This window comes from Pangasianodon hypophthalmus, chromosome 10 (genome assembly GCF_027358585.1).
Source record: "Pangasianodon hypophthalmus isolate fPanHyp1 chromosome 10, fPanHyp1.pri, whole genome shotgun sequence".
Lineage (NCBI taxonomy): Eukaryota > Metazoa > Chordata > Actinopteri > Siluriformes > Pangasiidae > Pangasianodon > Pangasianodon hypophthalmus.
Window position 1 is genome coordinate 182,443 of NC_069719.1, and position 7,500 is coordinate 189,942.

A 7,500-nucleotide genomic window follows, 5' to 3' on the forward strand; every position below is an offset into this window, starting at 1 on the left:
GATGTGGCTTACAGCAGGTTATGGTCGCTGAACTGCTGGATGTCCAGGTGGTGCTCCAAAAACAATGTGGGCTTTATAGATAATTGGACTAACTTTGAGGGCAAGGCTGGCCTGTTAGGGCGGGACGGTGTCCATCTCACTCGGGAAGGTGCTGCTCTCATTTCTTGCAGCATAGCACATAGTCTCAGAACAGGCCTAGTTAATCGGTGACAATCCAGGGCCATCGTCACTTAGGTTCCACTGTATTGAGACTGTGTCTGTTCCCCGAGCTAAACAAAAATATAGAAATACTCACACAGTTTGTTTTAGTAACCTAATTAACATAAAATTAGATCACACTGAATGCGTAGCCAGCACCATTGAGCTGAAGCTAGGACTGTTGAATATTAGATCTAAAGCTCTGATTGTTTAACTGTTTCGTACTGTGTTTAACAGAAACGTGGATTAAATCAAACGTGTATGTAGCATTAAATGAAGCTAGTCCTCCTGGATACAGTTAAATACATCAGCCCCGTCTAACTGGCAGAGGAGGAGGTGTTGCAGTTATTTATAATGATAATGTAGGCGGCACACAAAAGCCTAGTCATAAATTCAACGCATTTTAAGATCTTTATAGCAAACATATGTCATTTAGAATTTTTGGGCAAAATTATCCGTAAGCATGGTATTAGCTTCCACTGTTACGCTGATGACACACAGTTGTATGTTTCAGCAAAGCCAGATGACAGACACCAGCTTAATAAAGTTGAGGAATGTGTAAAAGACATTAGAAACTGGATGCTTATAAACTTTCTCTTACTTAATTCTGACACGACAGAAGTACTTGTACTAGGACCACATGCAGCTAGAAGTAAGCTTTCTGATTACATAATAACTCTGTATGGCCTTTCTGTTTCATCATGTGCAGCAGTAAAAGACCTTGGTGTGATTATTGACTCCAGTCTTTCTTTTGAAGCTCATGTAGATAATATAACTAGGATCGCTTTCTTTCATCTCAGAAATATTACTAAAATAAGAAATATATTGTCACTACACAATGCAGAAAAATTAGTTCATGCATTTGTTACCTCTAGGTTGGATTATTGTAATGCCTTACTGTCTGGATGCTCCAGTAGAAGCATAAACAAGCTCCAGTTAGTCCAGAATGCAGCAGCGAGAGTCCTTACTAGAACCAGAAGATATGACCACATCACTCCACACCTACTCAGATCAAAAGGTGCAGGCTATTTGTTGGTACCTTGAATAGTGCGTGCTACAGCTGGGGGTAGAGCTTTCTCTTACAAAGCCCCACAGTTATGGAACAGCCTTCCACTTAGTGTTCGGGGCTCAGACACAGTCTCAGTGTTTAAGTCTCGGCTGAAAACATATTTGTTTAGTCAAGACTTTAGTGAATAGTTTTTTCTTAGGTAAAGGAGCAGGTCTGGAGGGTTTCACAGGCATAGAGTGTTGTGGTGAACTGGGATGTTTGGATGCTGTCGCCCCCCCACTCTCACACGTTCACTCAGGTGTGTCGACGATGGAGAGGCTGCTGCTTTATGTCCCAGGACTCCCTCATGTCTGTGTTAGCTTCTGGCTCTCCCTTTTAGTTATGCTGTCATAGCTAGTCTTACCGGAGTCCCTGCTTGCACTCTGCACACAATGTACATCTTCTTAAAGCACTACAGAATAAGAGCATACCTAATACTCTGTGTTCTCTCCCTCGCATGGATAGTCTAAAGTTTGCCATGGGTTTGCTGTGGGTGGTGCCACACAGATACCCCAAAATTGATTGTGGATTTTCTCACTTGGACAGCCTAAAGATTACACTGACCAAAAACTATGCTCAAGTCTCATTTATTATACAGTGTATAACTTCACTTGGATATTATAGACTCTACTGAAATCCACAATGACCATGATGCTTATACTGAAGCTGTTTCCAACATTAGCAGAGCTTGATGCTATAGTATACATTCATGATTTATGATTTATATTCTCACTATCCGGTGTCCCTTTTGAGTCTAGTTCTTCTCAAGGCTTCTTCATCATGTCATCTAAAGGAGTTTTCCTTGCCACTGTTGACTCTGGCTTTCTAAATCTAAATCTAAATCTATATCGCATTATCTGTAAAGCTGCTTTGTTACAATGTCCACTGTCCATCTATATAAATAAAATTGAATTGAGTTGAATTGAAGATATGGAAAGGCAATGAGTTTGGAGGTACGAACAATGCTACTTAAAGTGCCACGTAACAAAATAACATGCTGCAACGTAAGCGCTGACACTGGAGGCTCCTTCTATAAATGTTAAATATACGTCTCTTACTCTGCAGAAAACTTCACCATATCAATGATTTTTTTTAATCCATTTAAGTGGAGCGTCCGCTGTACACGTCCCTGTGAATGAGCTGTTACTATAGAAACGATAACGTATTACAGCAAAGGCATTATAGACCTGTGAGTTACGGCTGCACTACTGTCAGAGCTGCTGTTATAGAAAATTAATCAACACTTTCTGACCAATCAGAATCCAGAATTCAACAACAGCATGATGTAAGACAGTGTAACATCACAATGTAACAAATTAAAGTAAAAGAATGCAGTAATATTATGCAATATAATATAAAATACTGTAAGCTACATAATAAACGGCATCGTAGGCTGAAGGGGCGGAGCTTATCCACAAGGCGTTGCAATATGCTTCATTAGCACACCACAGAGTTAGCATGCTGCTATGATGAGCTATAGATTAAAGGAAATGGAGTGTGTATAAATCTAAACAAATCACTTTAATTACACAACGCTCTTGATGTCAAAGTCAAGTGTGAGGGAAAGAGTGATGAGTCATGAGGGAAAGTGTACGAGGGCGTGTAACAAACCACTTTAACACACAAAGCAGGACTGAGGCTAGAAACACGTCTAGTAAGTCTTCAGTTAATCACCTGAGGAATTAAGTGGAAAAACAGACCTGCACACAAGTGACACCCGGCCACGCTTCCTTAATTAATCTCCTGTGTTTTCCAAAGCCACTGTCGCACCAGGTAGGATTTGGGTTTGAGCCTGAGCTGCTGCTCTGACACCAGTTTGAACATTTCTGCTTGGATCAGGACTGAAATCAGTGAGCGCAGAACTTTATCCTGTATTTAAAACACCGAAAGCCACTGCAATTAACAGTTTAGTGCTTTAGCTCCTCTGTCGCACCTGGTCCTATTTTCTACAGCTTTAATTAACTAAACTGCGGTGTTTAATCCCCCAAAGAACACACACACACACACACACACACACACACAGACCTCCAGAGTCACAGTCAGCAGGAAATGAACACAGGTTACACACAGGGACATTTCACCCTAAACACAAATGCAGCTAAGAAAACCAGTGCATTCGACTTAGCATTATCTTAACATGATGCACAATGTGCTTCTTCCCATTGATTCCTATTATTCCTATTAATAGACTTTATTTATTAATAACATTAGCTTTTCTGAGTAAAGCATTATTACCTTTTTTTTAAACACTATTACATTTTATTCTAGCAACAGGTTAGTGAGGTTAATACACTACAACAACCACTACTATAACCATTAACAATAACCAGTAAAACAACCACCTCAACCACTGAAACAGCTGGACTGTTCCATACACCACACCTTCAATATGTTGCATGTTTCTGGAATATTCTAAATGATAAACTGACTGAAGTTGAGAACAGGGATTTTAATGACCTTCAGCACTCTGTAAAGTTGAATGTGTCTCATGAGAGAAAACATTAAGGCATGAAAATCACTTCTGCCCTTCATCTCACTTCATCTCAATTCATCTCACTTCACAGCATCTCTCTTCCTCTACATCCCTTTCTCTACCAGATTAATCTCTCACTTTCCTTCTCTCTCTGCTCCACAATATATAAAAATAATTTAGTCCTATATGAACTACACATCACATCATATCAGCTCCACAAGTTCTTTTGCTGTTGTCATGTTCTCACTGGCTCTGTAAATCCCTCGCTGCTCTCATTCTCTGCAAAAAGCCAGAATTTGGAAACACTACTAATGTCCTGTCAGTGCAAAAAGATGGATGTGTGGCTCCTGAGTCTCACATTCTTACAAAAACAACTCAAAACCGAGCTTCTCACACACACACACACACACACACACACACACACACACACACACACACGTGATGGGCACATCAAGGTGCTCATGTAAAACCAAAAACACACCATCATACAATAAAATAAAAAAAAATAAAAACCATGCCATCGTAGTTGGATTCTTTATGCGCATCATTTACTCAGTTTTATTAAAATGTACAAGTCTTTGTGTGAGAAAATGCTTTATTTTCAACTTTAAATATTTCTGCGATTTGCATTTTGTTGTTAATGAAACTGGAGAAAATGGCTGAACTGCGTAAACAGGAGCGTAATTAGTGAGAGTTATTAACACGAGCTGTAGCCTGGAGGAGAATCTCAGGCCTGACTGCACAACAGTGACTGACAGAAAACCAGGAGCTAAATATACAGTACACATCATACTGTAAACATCACAGAGTGCGACTGTAGAGCAACTGGGAAAAAAATTATGATAATTATAATAACAGTAATAAGTCCAGTTTATATAACGCTCTTCCATAATCCGAAAACTTCACAAGGATAATTGCATGATTAATTACAGCAAAAAAACAAGACTAATACAAAACATATACAATTTATAATATTAAGTGCATATATGTGTGTGTGTATGGGTGTTTGTGTTATAAATAGAAGAAGGTCCAAGTACCCATCCCTGAGGAAAGCCTTGCATAACAGTGACAGTGAAATATCTGTATTTGCTAATGATAATTAAAAATAAAAACCTCAATGAGACGAGGGGGTGAAGTTGATGTAGCAGGAGTAAACAAATCCTAACTTCATTACCTAAATCACTGAGAGAGTGAAAGCTCCAGTGAGCCGCTCAGTCACATAAGGCTAAATTGTGTTTGCTAACATTATAATTTATGCCTATTTATAATAATTTATGCCTACTTGCCTACAACTAACTGCACCATAATTCTAATTTATTCCATTTAACTTAATTGCCATTTGCATTACTGAAATGCATCATACTGTTTACCACTGTACACTGTACACTGTTAACTTATTGCACCATAACCTTGTTATCTCATTTTCATTCATTTGCTATTGCACTACTGGTTGGATGCTAACTGCATTTCGTTGTCTCTGTACTCGTACTCTGACAATGACAATAAAGTTGAACCTAACCTAACCTAACCCTATTCAGATCAAAAGGGGCAGGCTATTTGTTGGTACCTTGAATAGTGCGTGCTACAGCTGGGGTAGAGCTTTCTCTTACAAAGCCCCACAGTTATGGAACAGCCTTCCACTTAGTGTTCGGGGCTCAGACACAGTCTCAGTGTTTAAGTCTCGGCTGAAAACATATTTGTTTAGTCAAGCCTTTAGTGAATAGTTTTTTCTTAGGTACAGGGGCAGGTCTGGAGGGTTTCACAGGCATAGAGTGTTGTGGTGAACTGGGATGTTTGGATGCTGTCGCCCCCCCACTCTCACACGTTCACTCAGGTTTGTCGATGGTGGAGTGGCTGCTGCTTTATGTCCCAGGGTGCCCTCGTGTCTGTGTTAGCTTCTGGCTCTCCCTTTTAGTTATGCTGTCACAGCTAGTCTTGCCGGAGTCCCTGCTTGCACTCTGCACGCAAAGTACATTGAGATCGCACGCTGCTGATGAGGATGGCCCCACATGGACAGCCTGAAGATCATTGAGATTCCTGTGGATGGTAGCACTTAAAAATCATGACGATGGCTTTGGACTACAATTGCCATGAACAGTTTTGCTACAATCATTTAGGACTACAATTTCTATGACTGCTTTAGGATTGTGATTCCCACAAACAGTTTTGCACTCAAGTCTCATCAGTGAACAGCTGATAACTTCAACAAAATAGATTTCATGTGAAACCTATAATGAATTTCCTGTTTACACAACTGCACTTTATGACTCTATAGCACACAGTTGTAGAAGGGAATGATTTATAATCGCACTATCGGGTGTCACCCAGATGAGGATGGGTTTCCTTTTCAGTCTGGTTCCTCTCAAGGTTTCTTCCTCATATCGTCCCAGGGAGTTTTTCCTCACCACCGTCACCTCTGACTCGCTCATTCGGGATAAATTTATAAATTTAAAATTTATATATTTCTGTAAATTTGCTTTGTGACAATGTCTATCGTTAAATTCACTACACAAATAAACTTGAATAAAGTCGTACTCTGTCATGTTTACAGTATGATGTGTACTGTATATATAGCTCCTGGTTTTCTGTTGGTCACTGTTGTGCAGTCAGGCCTGTAAAAGCCTGAGATTCTCCTCCAGGCTACAGCTCGTGTTAATAACTTTCACTAATTGCACTTCTCCTTAAGCAGTTCGGCCTCCGTTTAGGACCAAGCCATTTTCTCCACTGTTTCCATTAATGAAAAAATGCAAATCACAGAAACGTATAAAGGTCAAAATAAAGCGTCTGTTCAAACACAAAGACTTGTATGTTTTAGTAAAACTATTTAATGGAACAGATTCAAGATGATGTGTATTTTTTTTAACTTCACTTTCATTTTTATTTCATCAATTAGTAATAAGTAATATAAGATTTTCGTTATGATGTTTATAAGCTGTGACTATTCAATATTTATGAATACATTATAAGAATAACTGCATAAATAATGCTGCCTGTTTGACGGTTATGACTGATGCTCCACTGGCGGCATTGCGTTGCTTATGATTCCTGCATCCAAACTAAAACTTCCTTTTCAGAAGGAGGTGTGTGTGTGTGTGTGTGTGTGTGTGTGTGTACTCCAGGTTAATGACAAACAGTGATATGTGTGTATATCTGTGCATTCGGCAGGAACAGAAGGTCTATAATTAGATCTGTAATGCATCTTTATTTAAGTTTCAGAGCATCATATTAGTTTCTTTATTAAGCTTTATTAGATCAGTATGATGGCTGCATTAAAATATTCAGCTGTTCCCCTTTTTATCAATTAGCAGTGACATGATTTACGGCTCCATGGTGGAGGAAGAATGAAGCGCTCTCTTCACCAATACGCTCTCCAAAGCGTCCATAATAACAACAATAATGTACAGTACTCTGAAATATCTATAAGTGATTATCACATCATGCCTTCCTGCCTTAATGCATTATCTGTATTAACAAAAATTATATGTAAATGTTTTTATATGAAACTTTTGGTATTCATTTAAATTCACTTCAATAAAATTCTCTAACAAAATAGACGAGGTTTGTTTTTTCCGTCTGTTTGCTCAGCTGTGGTTTTCTAAATCCTTCTAAAACGCAGGACCCATGGTAAATATAACGCAAATGTTTTTGTGTAAGTAGCCCGTTGTTAACATGCTGTGAAATAGAATTATTAGATTAAATTCTAGTATGGACAAGAATCTAGTACGTACCCTAAAACTGTTTCTTCAACCAGAGAATATTTCAAAATCTTGTCTCTCACTGG

General features: G+C 38.9%; 1 protein-coding gene across 5 annotated transcripts in view; it reads right to left on the reverse strand.

Annotated features, from left to right (window-relative positions):
* The window catches only part of hhat (hedgehog acyltransferase), a 47,181-nt gene that overhangs the window by 21,463 nt on the left and 18,218 nt on the right, over positions 1 to 7,500 (reverse strand). The gene's annotated exons all lie outside the window — the stretch shown is intronic.